This window comes from Grammomys surdaster, unplaced genomic scaffold (genome assembly GCF_004785775.1).
Source record: "Grammomys surdaster isolate TR1022 unplaced genomic scaffold, NIH_TR_1.0 125953, whole genome shotgun sequence".
NCBI lineage: Eukaryota > Metazoa > Chordata > Mammalia > Rodentia > Muridae > Grammomys > Grammomys surdaster.
Window position 1 is genome coordinate 4,591,698 of NW_021620773.1, and position 12,226 is coordinate 4,603,923.

The following is a 12,226-nucleotide window of genomic DNA, read 5'->3' on the forward strand; positions in this document are numbered from 1 at the left end:
CTGTGCTGTTCCTGAGTATTAATGCTTGTTAATATGCTGTAGTCTGTTCCTTTGTGTAAACTAGCCTATGAAGAGTTCTATCATGTTTTTATGTTTTTCAAATAAATCACCTTCTTTAAAAAATGTCTTTAGAAAAATTACTTTTTCTAGAATTGCATTTTCAGGTCTTTGTTAACTAGTTTGGACTTGGGGACTATGGGTTATAGACTGACTGAATCTTTGAAAATCATGGCTTAAAAGACTTAGTCCTGAGGCAGGCTCTGCTGGTAAAAGCAGCAGTGTGAGCTTGGGAAGCATCGAAGCAGGAGAAGGTGGTACCCTAGTGCCGAGTGGGAATGCCCCCCTCAGGGGACTGACAGGCAAGTGGGTGGTCATTTTCATTATCATGAAAAGCTACCCAGTGGGATGGGAAGGAACTGAGAGCAGGAACCTGGGTTGTGCAAGGGACCTCTTGGTGGCTTCCTCCCTCCACCTCATGAGGACTACAGAGCACTGTCAGCCTTCCTCCTCCTCTCCATCAGGCTGTAGCCCTCATCCATCACCACACCAACCTGCCCCCACCAACAGAAGTCTGGTGACATGTGCTGGGAGCTACCATGGACCACTTGGAAATAAGACAAGAGCATGAAATTCAGTCAGGATAAAGAAAGCACCATCCCACTCTGTGCCTATGTGGCTACATGGCTGGTCCTGTGTGGGTGGCAGTATACCCCAAAGTCAGCAGTTGTCAGGCTTGAGAAAAAGACTCAATCCCTCTGGTACTTGTTACCACAGGGTCACAAGGATCTGATGAGCAAGTGCAGGGAAGACCGATCAGGTGGACCAGGGAAGACGCATCACCGTTTCCCTCTGAGGACCACCGTGTATAACCAAGTTCTAGAAGAGATAAAAACCAAAGCCACAAATGGACATTGGCCTTTGTTGAAAGGTTGAATAAGGGCGCTGGCACTCCCCCATGTCTGTGCAGTATCTGAGGGAGCCCAGGGACAGATAGCACAGTGCTGAAAGTCTGGAGTGGAGTGTAAGGACAGGCACCCTAGGAACTCCAAAAACACAGAAACAATGACAGGACCATATGTAAGGCAGAAGAGCTGGAGGAGCAGAAGAAGGGCTGAGGGCTGAAGAACATATATCTGGGAGAGGGAGCCTCCATTTCTGTTCCCACCAAAACAGCTTCTGAGCATCTTCATGGAGGATGGGGGTGGCCCCTCTTCCATCTCACACGCACAAGATCCCAGTGCTTATTTTAAGTGACTTGAACGTCCTTCGGGAGCTGCAGATAGATTTGAAGTGGGTAGACAAAGCCTCTGATGATTAAGTGTAAATGACAGTCCTCACATCTGCTGACACAAGGACCTGAGAGAACAGTGACAGGAGGTGCCAGGCATGAGCTGCACCTGCACAGTAGAGAGCTTCTAAGGGCTCAAGTGCTAAACCAGCTCCAACTCACCCACTTGCCCTTTCTGACAGTGCTTCCCTGCTATGCCGTTTGGTAATTATTTGCCTGGTGAACTATCAGTAACTTTCTCCTAAAGAGAAAGAAGCCCTTAACAGCTGCCACTGAAGTTCAGGAGGGCCTGCTCCACTTGGCGGAGACATGGAAAGAGTGGCTTTGAATAGTGTGGCTTTAATGATAAGCAGAGCTGACGAGGATATACAGAAACAGAACACCAAGAGCCATGGCTCAAGTTACCTCAGTCTTGTCTCAGTGGGGCCTCTCCAGCTTCTCAGATAGCCAACAAGAGAGGCCTGCTTGATCTAGTCATGGATCCTTGTTCGCTCAAGCCTGAGGTACTCTTGCTCATTCTGACATTGGAAGGTCTGTTAACTCTTCCATGTAGCTCAGCAACAAAGCACTGAGAGGACTTCCCTTACTGCCTAAGATCCCTGACCGAGCCCTGACCAAACTTCGAGTGAATGTGCATTCTGTGGTCTGGCTGACACCTACACTGAGGGCTGCCACATGACTCCCCTAAGAGCACTTGATCCATGACAAGACTTCTAAGTGACCTCACACGGGTCCACTGTCTAGGACCACTCTTCCCAACCTCCTGAGGCTGTTCCACCACCTTCCTTTCTGGTAGCCGTTCTGTAGTATGGGTGGGATCTTTCTGATCCTAGACTTCTCTACTTCAGGCCTCAGTGATCCCAGATCCCAGCTCTGGCATTAGAAACACTGAGGACATAAGCATCCCATTTGTGTATCTTCTGAACCCAGGGCCTAGGCAAACATTTTATCACTGAGCTATACCCAGCCCCAAGGTTCTGAATTCTGTCTTTGTACGAAAGAAGGCTGCACATATTGCCCCAGTTACTATCAGGGCTCCTTTCCCCACCAAACATCCTCTGACATGATTGCTAGGGCAGTCTCTGGCTCCAAGCAACCACTCTAGGCTGCTGGCCTGGAAACTCCCATAAACCTCTGCCTAGGAAGTCACACATAGACTAAGTCCCAAGGGTGAAGGGAGCTAGATGAGCAGAGCTCAGGAAGGGTGAGCACTGTGCTGGATCAGCTCCCCCATCTGTAGCCTTGCCGTCCTACAGTATGTCTATAGACCGTGGCTCCTATGTGCCTTCTAAGACTCCTGTGAGCCATGGCCGTGCTTTAAGGGTAAGAAGACACTAGCTCCAGAGAGAAGAGGCCCTACCCACAAAGCCCTGCAAAGGATACATGCACCCCTAAGCCTATGTCCAACACCAGTGTACCAGTACAGGTAATGAAGGAGAAGAAGAGGAGACACCAAGGCCACTAAGAGGCCACTGCTCTCTCAGTACTGCTCCTGTGTGTCAGGACTATTTGTCCCAACCGCAGTTCTCATCAGCAATTTCCCAGCCCCTGCTGCTGGCCCTGCTACTTGACTTCAATCAGCAGCAAAGTGCCTGTCTCCTGTTATCACATCCAAGACGGGGAAATGAATACCCAGGCTCCAGCAGGCCTGTGCAGGAAGGGGAGCCACACTGTAGGAATGGGAATGAGCTGCTCCTGGAGAGCCCTTGGCTGTACTGGAAGAGAAGCGCAGAGGAGGACCAAAAGCAGATGCCGAGGGCAGCTCAGGAGCAGGAAGGATACAGCCAAGGAAACATAGCCCTGAGTAGAGTGAGGCTGGGTGTAGCACAGACCATGGACAAACTGTATCCTCTGCACTCACAGGTATATCCACATGCAAAGACATGGTGGGTGCTTGTGGTGGCACTCAGCTCAGTGAGCATGCTACAGTGGTAACTGCCATCTCCGACATGTGGGATGAGGCTTTGGCATCTGCTGTACACCCTGCTAACACTTCCTCTTTTCCAAGCAGCACCACCTGTGTTGGGCTCTAGTACACTCCACATGTCATGACATGGTTCATGACAGCACAGTGGTTTAGAAGTGGAGAAGGGTACCTGCTGGGGGTTCCGGGCACTGAATGAGATGCACACACTGGCCTGCTCCTATCAGGACTACCTCTTTGTGCGCTACATCCTGGAGGTTAATTCCAATGGTCAGTGATAGGAAGGCAGCAGCTGGCCCAAGAAGCTGTCCTAACGTCTAAAAGTCTAGTCCCAACTGGCCTAGAAAGAAGAGTCAACTACTTGCCCATAAGGCAAAGCTGTGAGCATTGCATCAGGAAAACAGGAGAAGCTGTTTATGGTCCGAAGAACCATAAACAAAATATTACAGAAAAGTAACTGGAAACCTTGAGACTTCCCACACTGGGGATATGCCAGGCTAAGCTCCCAGAAGCAGGCCTTGGGTTAACATATGTTTTAGGTTCTTTCACAGCGCATAAAGATGGAGGTAATTTCCAAGCTAGATGAGTGCTTACAGGAAGAGTCTCTCCATCAAGGCCATGTGGACAGAAAGCACCCAAGAACATGATGCCTGCTGGGACCAGGGAGGCTTTCCTGCCTCCATGCAGGGCTTTGAAATAAGCATCACTCCCTAGAAACAGCAGCTTTCCCCAAACCCTGGCCTGGGGCAGAATAAAGCAGCCTTCCTCTCCTCTGGCACTGGGGTTACATGAGTGACAGGCAGGGACAACAGACAGGGACATGGGATCTCAAGTCAGTGCCAGGAGAGAGAAGCAGGGGAGGTAAAAGGGGATATATGGGCTGATACAGGTACAGGGAGGAGATATGGGCGGCCCTGATCCCCTGGGAATATTTAGTTCCTAGTTACCAGTTGCCCTCTCCTCTTTAGGGCTGGCAGAAGCACTCTAAAAAGTCTCAATGTCAAGATGACCCTGCCCTTTGCCTTTGGTCCTTGTCCTTTGTCTAATGTACTGACACTATTTCTACATGCCACAGGGTCACCAGATGTACTGGGTTAACTACTCAAGGCAAGTGCTCCCAACTTCTAATAGCAGCGTAACCAACACTGGATGGAGAGGCAGCCCACATCTGTGACGTAACTGAGGCTAGCCGAGAGCTAATACCAGGGTGAAGCTGCTGGCCAAAGTTAATGATACTGAACTGTGTGAGCATCTGCTGAGCTTACGTAGACCTTAAAGGCCTTACAATGAGACAGGTCCATATAGATGCATGGTTACTATACAGAGCCAGCGCCCACACCTCAAGTGGGCCCTTCTTCAGCTTTTTCCTGTGGTTACATTGTCCGATGGGCTGGGAGCAAGTGACCCTTGCACATACAGAAAACAGGTAAGCCACTGCTTCTAATCAGCTTCCCAAGAGGAAGTCAAGCTCGGCCTTGGGAAGCAGCAAGGATAGAAATGTGAAGCCTAGTCTGCCCCATGCCCCAGGCTGAAGTCAAGTCTGTGCCTAGAGAAGACCTCATGGGAGCAGCTGAACAAAGCTCAGAGCAAGTGCCAGGGAAGAAGCTGAATATCCATACAGAAGCAGGAGGTTCGGAGGACCCTGGAGGACAGCACAGCCCCATAGGACGAAGACACACATCACCCAAAAGCACAGGACAGAGCCCTCAAAGAGGAGTTCTACAGGTCCTCTGAAAGCTGCTGGCTCCTCTCTGGCCCCCAGGCCACAGCAGATCCTTGTTCTGTCCCTTCCTGCTCTCATCTGGACTGTCTTCCCATCCATTCCTGTCACTGTAAGTACAGAGCAGTCATTTGTGGAAAGCAGGCATATCTGTACCCTCCCCCTCAGTGTCCCAACATGACACTCTGGGAGGATGACTGGATTCTCTGGCCACACAGAATTCAACAATTCCCCTAAAAGCATATGGTTCTTATTTAGGACACTCAGCCTTAGTTATCATTCGCTGTAGTTATCATTGCCCTCGTAATCATATTGGGACTCTCCCAGGCTGTGCATTTTTATCAGATGAATGGGATCTTGGTATTGGGGAATGGCTAGCTCCCTGGAGGAGTGGCCTGCTGGTGACCCCTGCTCAGGAGAAGCAACCTCACACATGCTAGGAACTAGGTCTTCTCTAGGGTTCCCTCCAACAGCCCTGGCTTTCTTGAACACAGAGGCCTCTAGAACTTAGACAAATTGCTGAAGGTCCCTCTTCAGATAAAATATTCATGAATACATCATCTTGGAGATTAGTAGAAGCAGGGCAAGAACAAAGTCTTTGTGACACTAGGAGAGACTGCCACCTCGAGATCCCCCACTCCTGTCAAACAAGGTCACAGAACAGCCAGCCACTCCTAACCCTGGGTGGGGAATCCAGGACACAGGTCCTAGAAGGTCATCAATTCATTCATCAATTAGCACTAAACCCCTTCATTGAACCACATAGTGAATGCACATGCTTTCAGAGGTCCATGCCCTATGACATCTGCAGCCCTAGCATAGAGAGATTTCTGTTTCAGACCACAGATTCCAGCCACACAGAGAGACTAGTACCTTCATGGAAACCTAGTCATCAGATGTCGTGTATGCTCTGGGCTTCCCTCCCTTGGCTACATGTCCTCTACCACCTACTGCACATAGGGAGGAGCAGTCCTCCCGAAGGTCTCTATTTCACCCTCATCAGTGACTCTATCATCTGTCTCTTTGCACAGGTCCCACATCTCCTCTTAAGAGATAATCAAGGGCTGAGAGACTTTTCCCAGAGGTCCATATGGCCAGGGTTCCCCATGGAGCAGTGACCCCCCCCCCCCGCTGCAGATGCTCCTGTGAGGACAAAGCTGCACACTGCTGGCCTCTAACACATCACAATCTGGACTCCTTGAGGGCTCTGTGGGGACATCACCTAGTGACTTCCACATTGAGAGAACGAAGTCCTAAGCTCTTTTCAGACTTGCAAATGCAGGCTTTCTTAAGCTACCTTGCAAGAAGGCAGAGAGAGACCAAGGACCTTCTACTCAGCTCCAGAGAGCAGGGTCTCAACAGAGCAGCCTGCTGGCCCCATTCCTAGACCCTACTGCCATCCTACAAAGACTTGTGTTACAATTCTCTCTCCTGTGGATGAAGTCTGTGCATAATAAGCAATACCATATGGACAGCACTTCATGTTGTCCACCCAGGGAACATCACTCTGTCTTCCTGAGGAACCCCTGATGCAGTCTCCTTGCTACCACCACAGCAGCAAGTTTCCTCTGCCATTTTCTTCAAAATCCCTTGCTGCAGAGCCTTGCGATTTCCAAGCCCAGTGCTGTTTCTTACTGTTCTATCATCTACTTCTGAAAATCAGATGTGGGCGGGGGCTGGAAGTAAAGTATGAGGATGCTGGGACATGGTCAAGATCCAGATGAGCCTAAGGTCCTGCCTGGTTATCCACATCTTCTATTTCCCAGATGAGCAGCAAGCACTGACCCAGCCACAAGAGGCTGTGATAAGAGGAGACCACAGAGGTCAAAGCTAGTGACCCATCTACTCTGGTATCTGCTTCCTGGTTAACTGTCTTGGTCCCAAGCCTAGTGCCCAGGAGGCCCTCAGAAGAGATGCACATGTACCATAAAGCTAACTTGTTAAAGTGGGGACTCAATGAGTAGGTAGGTACTTTTCACTCTCCAATTACAAAATGGCATAACCAATCAATTCACCTCCAGAATTATAAAGAAAGTTATTCAGAATGGTCATAATGGATTGCTGTGTAGCACCTGCTAGTAATGCTACAGGAAGACCAACCAGATGCTGAGAAGGGAAGGACAAAAAGGCCTTCCTCTGGCCCAATTAACTGTTCTTCTGAATGAGACTCTGTAGATCACTCAGGAACACAGGGCGGTTTGTGGCCCTTTAACTGTACATTCCCATAGAATCTAAATGGCAAAGGCAATGAGCCGCCTGCCCAGCCTGTTGCTAGAAGCTGAAATTAACACTCACCCATCAACAAGCTTTTCAGATTTACTAAAGTCTATAGATGGATGTTCTCCAAAGGCCCATATGCCCAAGGCTCTGTCCACAACCTGAAAACCACTGGGAGGTGGTAGGACCTTTAAGATCAAAGTTTGGTGGGAGGCCTCCAAGCTGGGGCATATACTCTTGAAAATAAGAGTACTCCAGGCCCTTCTTCCTCTCATATCCCAGCCTTGGAGTGAGGTGTTTTCACCCAAGCATGCGATGGTCCCTCACCACAGGTCCAAAGACCATGGAAAGAAATTTCCACTAGAACACACCTAAGTTCATTACCTCAGGCACCTCTGACAGCAGAGGGACACTGATCTCAACATGCCTCACACATTTTTGACTGAAGAGAACTCAAGATATCAGCTCCCAGGTGATCTTGAGAGATACCCAGTGTCAGAACTGTGTGGAAGTGATGGAACCTAGACATCATTCCTCTGGGATGCCCCTGGTCCATACTACTGAGCCCTCACACACCTGACTAAGCAGGCTGAGTAGGCCAGAACTGCAGAGGAAGAAACTGTCTCCTTCACATTCCCCAAGCTTCAAACATGGCAAAGCTGCTAATCTAAACAGGACGAAGAGTGGCAAAGCCCAAAAGGGTACTCCAGACACACCCTAAGCTGGCCTCTCCAATCTTAGGACATGGTGCTGCTACTGCTGCTACTGCTGCTCTCAAGGGGCAGGCTTGCCCTTTCATCTTCTGGCTCCTCCCTGCAAATGTAACTGCAGTGGGCCAAGTCTTGCTGAGTGTTGTGTTTCTATATCCTTATCAGACTGACAGTGATGTATGCTTGCTTCCTGTGGGCGGGTAGGCATGAAGAGCTTACACTCTCAAATCTTAATGGGCTTATGAAAAAGTGTGTTGTACAGAGACCTGCTTCCTCGGGCTTATTAGATTAACCCAATCCATCAGTTCCAATGCCACCTTAGCCACAGAATCCATGCTGTGACACCTAGGAGGTCCACAAGCCATGATTGCTGTCAGCTGGGTATAACAAAGGATGTAGCAGGTGCTAGGAGCCTGTCCTCAACCCTGGATTCCAGGTGCCCTGACACAGCCATAGCTGGTCTTGCCTCAGGCCAAGCTAGCTGTGACTACTTGCCTCTGGACTCTATGCAATGCACAACTGGCTCACTACAGCCTACCACAGTCACCTCACTGCACCTATTCTTTGTGGCAGATTGAGCATGAGGTCCCTGCCTTTAGAATCCCACTCTGTCCTCCTTAACTCCCTAGACAGGAAGGTTCCTGCCCAAGCTGCCAGTGCCTGACTCTTTGTCAACATAAGCAAGGCTATGATTCTGTCATAAGTACCCTTCCCAGGCCAGCTGTGAGCTCCTGGGGTGCTTCCTCAGATACTAAGATGTTGTCCCATGTTCTTATACAGGCTCTCCACGGAACAGGTGTCATGTGATAGATGACAGTGGAAAGACTGGAAGATGGATGAATGTCGATAGCAGACACACCTCCTGGGAGCTCAGAAAAACCTTAGAAACCACAACTTAATCCAACTTCATGGTCTAATGCTGAGAGAATAGACATACTATACAGTGACTTCTGGGCATCTTCCACCTCCCATACACCACTCCAACCTCTGCCAAAATCACTTTCCTTTAAAAGCATTAGAGAAGCCTACACCATGCTTACTGCACACTGGTGTCTGGGGCAGAACCTTCATCCTCCCATGCCTTTACAGCCTGACCCTCCTTGCATCTCTTGAATGTGGCCGAGAATGGCTCCAGCTTGATCCGGGAGTCCTGGGGCACACCACTAAAAGCTAACAGGCTGCTCACATGCATAAGAGCAGATAATTCTTCATCCCGCGCTCCAGTCTACGCTGTCTAGTCTCAATGCCAAATACTACCTGAAATACCTGCAACAACAAAATCCTAGCAGGTAACTAACTACTCACTGCTCTGGGAACCGCACAAGCTCTGTAGTATACACAACAGCGATGCCACAGTTCCCAGGGACAGAAATCTGCCATGCAGCTTCTGGGGCTTTCCATAGCTATAATAGAAGTATCCTCAAGGGCTGGGGTCTCTCAAGGATAGACTGGGGAAGGCTAACAGGCTGCTGTCTTCTAGCCCACCCACATGGCTGAAGGTGGCCTAAGTTCCTGGTGGCTGGGAACACAATTCTTCACCCTGTGGGAGGCTCTAAGGAGTAGCTTATCATAAGCCAGTATGAGTGCAAACAGGAAGTCTTAACTGAGACATGTGTTCTCTATCTGCTGGAAAAATCTTCAAGCCTAACCCTAGTCCACACCAAAGGAGGGACCATTCCAGAAGCTTCCTGAACACCTAGACTCATCTCCAACCCCTGAGCATGGCCTTTGCATGTTTGAATGGACAAGGTTCAGGCCCTGGCAGCATCCACTCTGCATAGCCTACTGTTTCTTACTACAGCCACACAACTCATGTCCAAATGTGAGTGACCCATCCCTAAAGCCTTTCTAGCACTTCTGTGTAGGTACTGATCTTAGTCCCGCCCTAGAACACTTCATCTGCTCCATCCTCAGTAGGCTCCTCTGACATAAAATGTTCTTCTTCACAGATATCCTGTAGAGACCTAAGCACACTGGCCACAACTCAAATCCACTTGTCACTTGCCACCCGTCCCCATGGAACTGCCCAGCTCTAGATGTCTTCCACAGCACTGCCCCTAATACCTGAGACAAAGGAACTGACAACAGCATCTGGTCTGTGGCCTGGCTCACTCACTGGTACATGGTCCTTTGAGATCACAGTCCTCTCTGCAATACTCGCAAGGCCCAGGAGCTCAGGAAAGTCTTCAATAATGTGTGAACTGAGTGGCTTGGGTATCCCCACGACTCTTTCCTGAGTAGTACCAGGGCATATGCTAAATGCACGGAGGCCCTGACTGCAGCTCCCTTCCAACCCACCTCTCTCCGGCACAGTGAAAATGGCTGTGAGGACAGCAAATAAAATGAGGTGTTTCATCTAAGATGTGAACGGGTCAGATGAGAGGGCTGGAGTAGCACAACAGGCCATTCATCATCAAATGACCATCCAAGCACACCACCTTTGTGTGGGCAGAAAGCTAAGTGTCCCCTGCCACGTGGTTAGAGTAAAACAAGATGGCTGGCTGGGCCAGTGAGGACAGTGGCCTGGGATTGGATTAACTGACCTCCTCACCTGCAGCCCAGCACCCAAAGGACAAATTCCAGGGTTGCTGTCATGCCCAGGGCTTAGTCTGGGGGGAGGGTGCTTCTGGTATTGCTAGATCCTTAACCTATAGAGCACCTCAAAAGCAGCTCTCACAGGATGAAAATCTTTTAGCCATGAGGAGCACCAGCCAATCCATGACTGTCCCACCTGGTGCCAGCCTTTGCGTTAAGACAGCAGAAAACCCTGAGGGACACATATCTGCATGACCCATGCTTGTTCCATTCAAAGACAACTCATTTCATCCATTTCCTGGCCACAGTCTCTCTCATCCAGGGGCCTGGGACAAGGTGCTTATCAACAACCTTCCCTTGGCATGTGTCCGTCCCAAGAGGATCTTAAGCCACACTGTAGGGATAGCCCAGCCAATAAACACCCAGCTATACAGAGTGACTGCTCAACTGTTGTCTGAGGATAGCTCTGGGCTTCCAGTGCCAGAAAAGGCAGCTCAGCTCTGGAAAATGGAAACACGCTGATTTAAAAGCATATGACCAGGGGCCTATCCATTCAAAAAAGAGCTCTGATACAAAGGAGTTGATTCATGGCAAAATTAAATTTCAGGAAAATTAACTCAACGAAGAGGTCATGAGTAGTCTCAAAGTCTGAATGCCAACTGAGTACTTCAGGGAAACAGTGCAGAACATGGCTGAGCTGAGCTGACTTCTGTCTGCTCAAAGTGTGATTGACTTGATACCTGCTTTATTCATAATGGGACAGAACTGCAAGGAAGTCTGAGCTTAATGAGCAGGCCCGGGTCATGAACAGCCTAAGCAATCACAGGAATGAGAGCATTTGCAATTTATAGGATATTAGGTTTTGTTTCCTGTCATCCAACAGAAAGCTAATCGATGCACTCGACTGACAGCTACTTCGGCCAAACAGCTCCAGGTAAGGCTTTAATTCCTTCCCAGCTAGTATTACTGAATGCCAAGTCCGAGATGAAAACCCGACAAATCAGGAGCTTGCTCTGCCATGAAAACACACCCAACCACACAGCTCACAGAACACTACCACATAGACCTCTATGATGGCACCAGAGAGCACAGGAAGCAGAGCAGACAGAAGGCAGTTGTGATGTAGCGGGTGTATGAGCTAGTTGTCCCACTGCTTCAACAAAATACCCAGCAAAGCAGCTTGAGGGAGGATGGGTTTGCTTGGCTCACAGATCAAGGGTGCAGGCCATCATGTTGAGAAAGTCTCAGGACATGAGGCAACTAGTCATATGGCATCTGTAGTCAGGAAGCAGCGAGCAATGGATGCTGTGGTTCAGATCCCCTTCTCCTTTTCATTCAGTCTGTCAGTTGGGAGGAGTCTTCCCACCTCAACCTAACCTACATAAGCCCTAGACTTGATAGCCTAATCATAAATTCTCTCTCTCTCTCTCTCTCTCTCTCTCTCTCTCTCTCTCTCTCTCTCTCTCTCAGGTAGGCCCAGAGGCTATATCCACAAAACTGACATTTCCTGTGTGGGCACACAAATGCACCACCAGCACTTAGAAAGAAGGGTGATGCTACCATTCAAGAGAGTTCCAAACTCAGAGATGATAGACACAAGGGCCCAACAGCACCCTAGCCTGTGGGAAAGATGCAGCACCCAGAACCAAGTCCTGCACTTTCTAAACCAAAGACCCCCCCCACAAAGGTTTAGTCTTGTTGTACAAGGGTCCTGCCTGCCCCAACCTCTGTATGCCCACATGCAAGGTTCTAACACTGAGTACCACGCAAAGCCTGGACACATGCCATCCAGAGCGCTATCGTCTAAACCTGGCCCAGCACCAATGCAGTGC

General features: G+C 49.5%; 1 protein-coding gene across 1 annotated transcript in view; it reads right to left on the bottom strand.

The window, feature by feature from the left end:
• Tbc1d22a (TBC1 domain family member 22A) overlaps nt 1-12,226 on the bottom strand; it is a 273,067-nt gene that overhangs the window by 92,071 nt on the left and 168,770 nt on the right. The gene's annotated exons all lie outside the window — the stretch shown is intronic.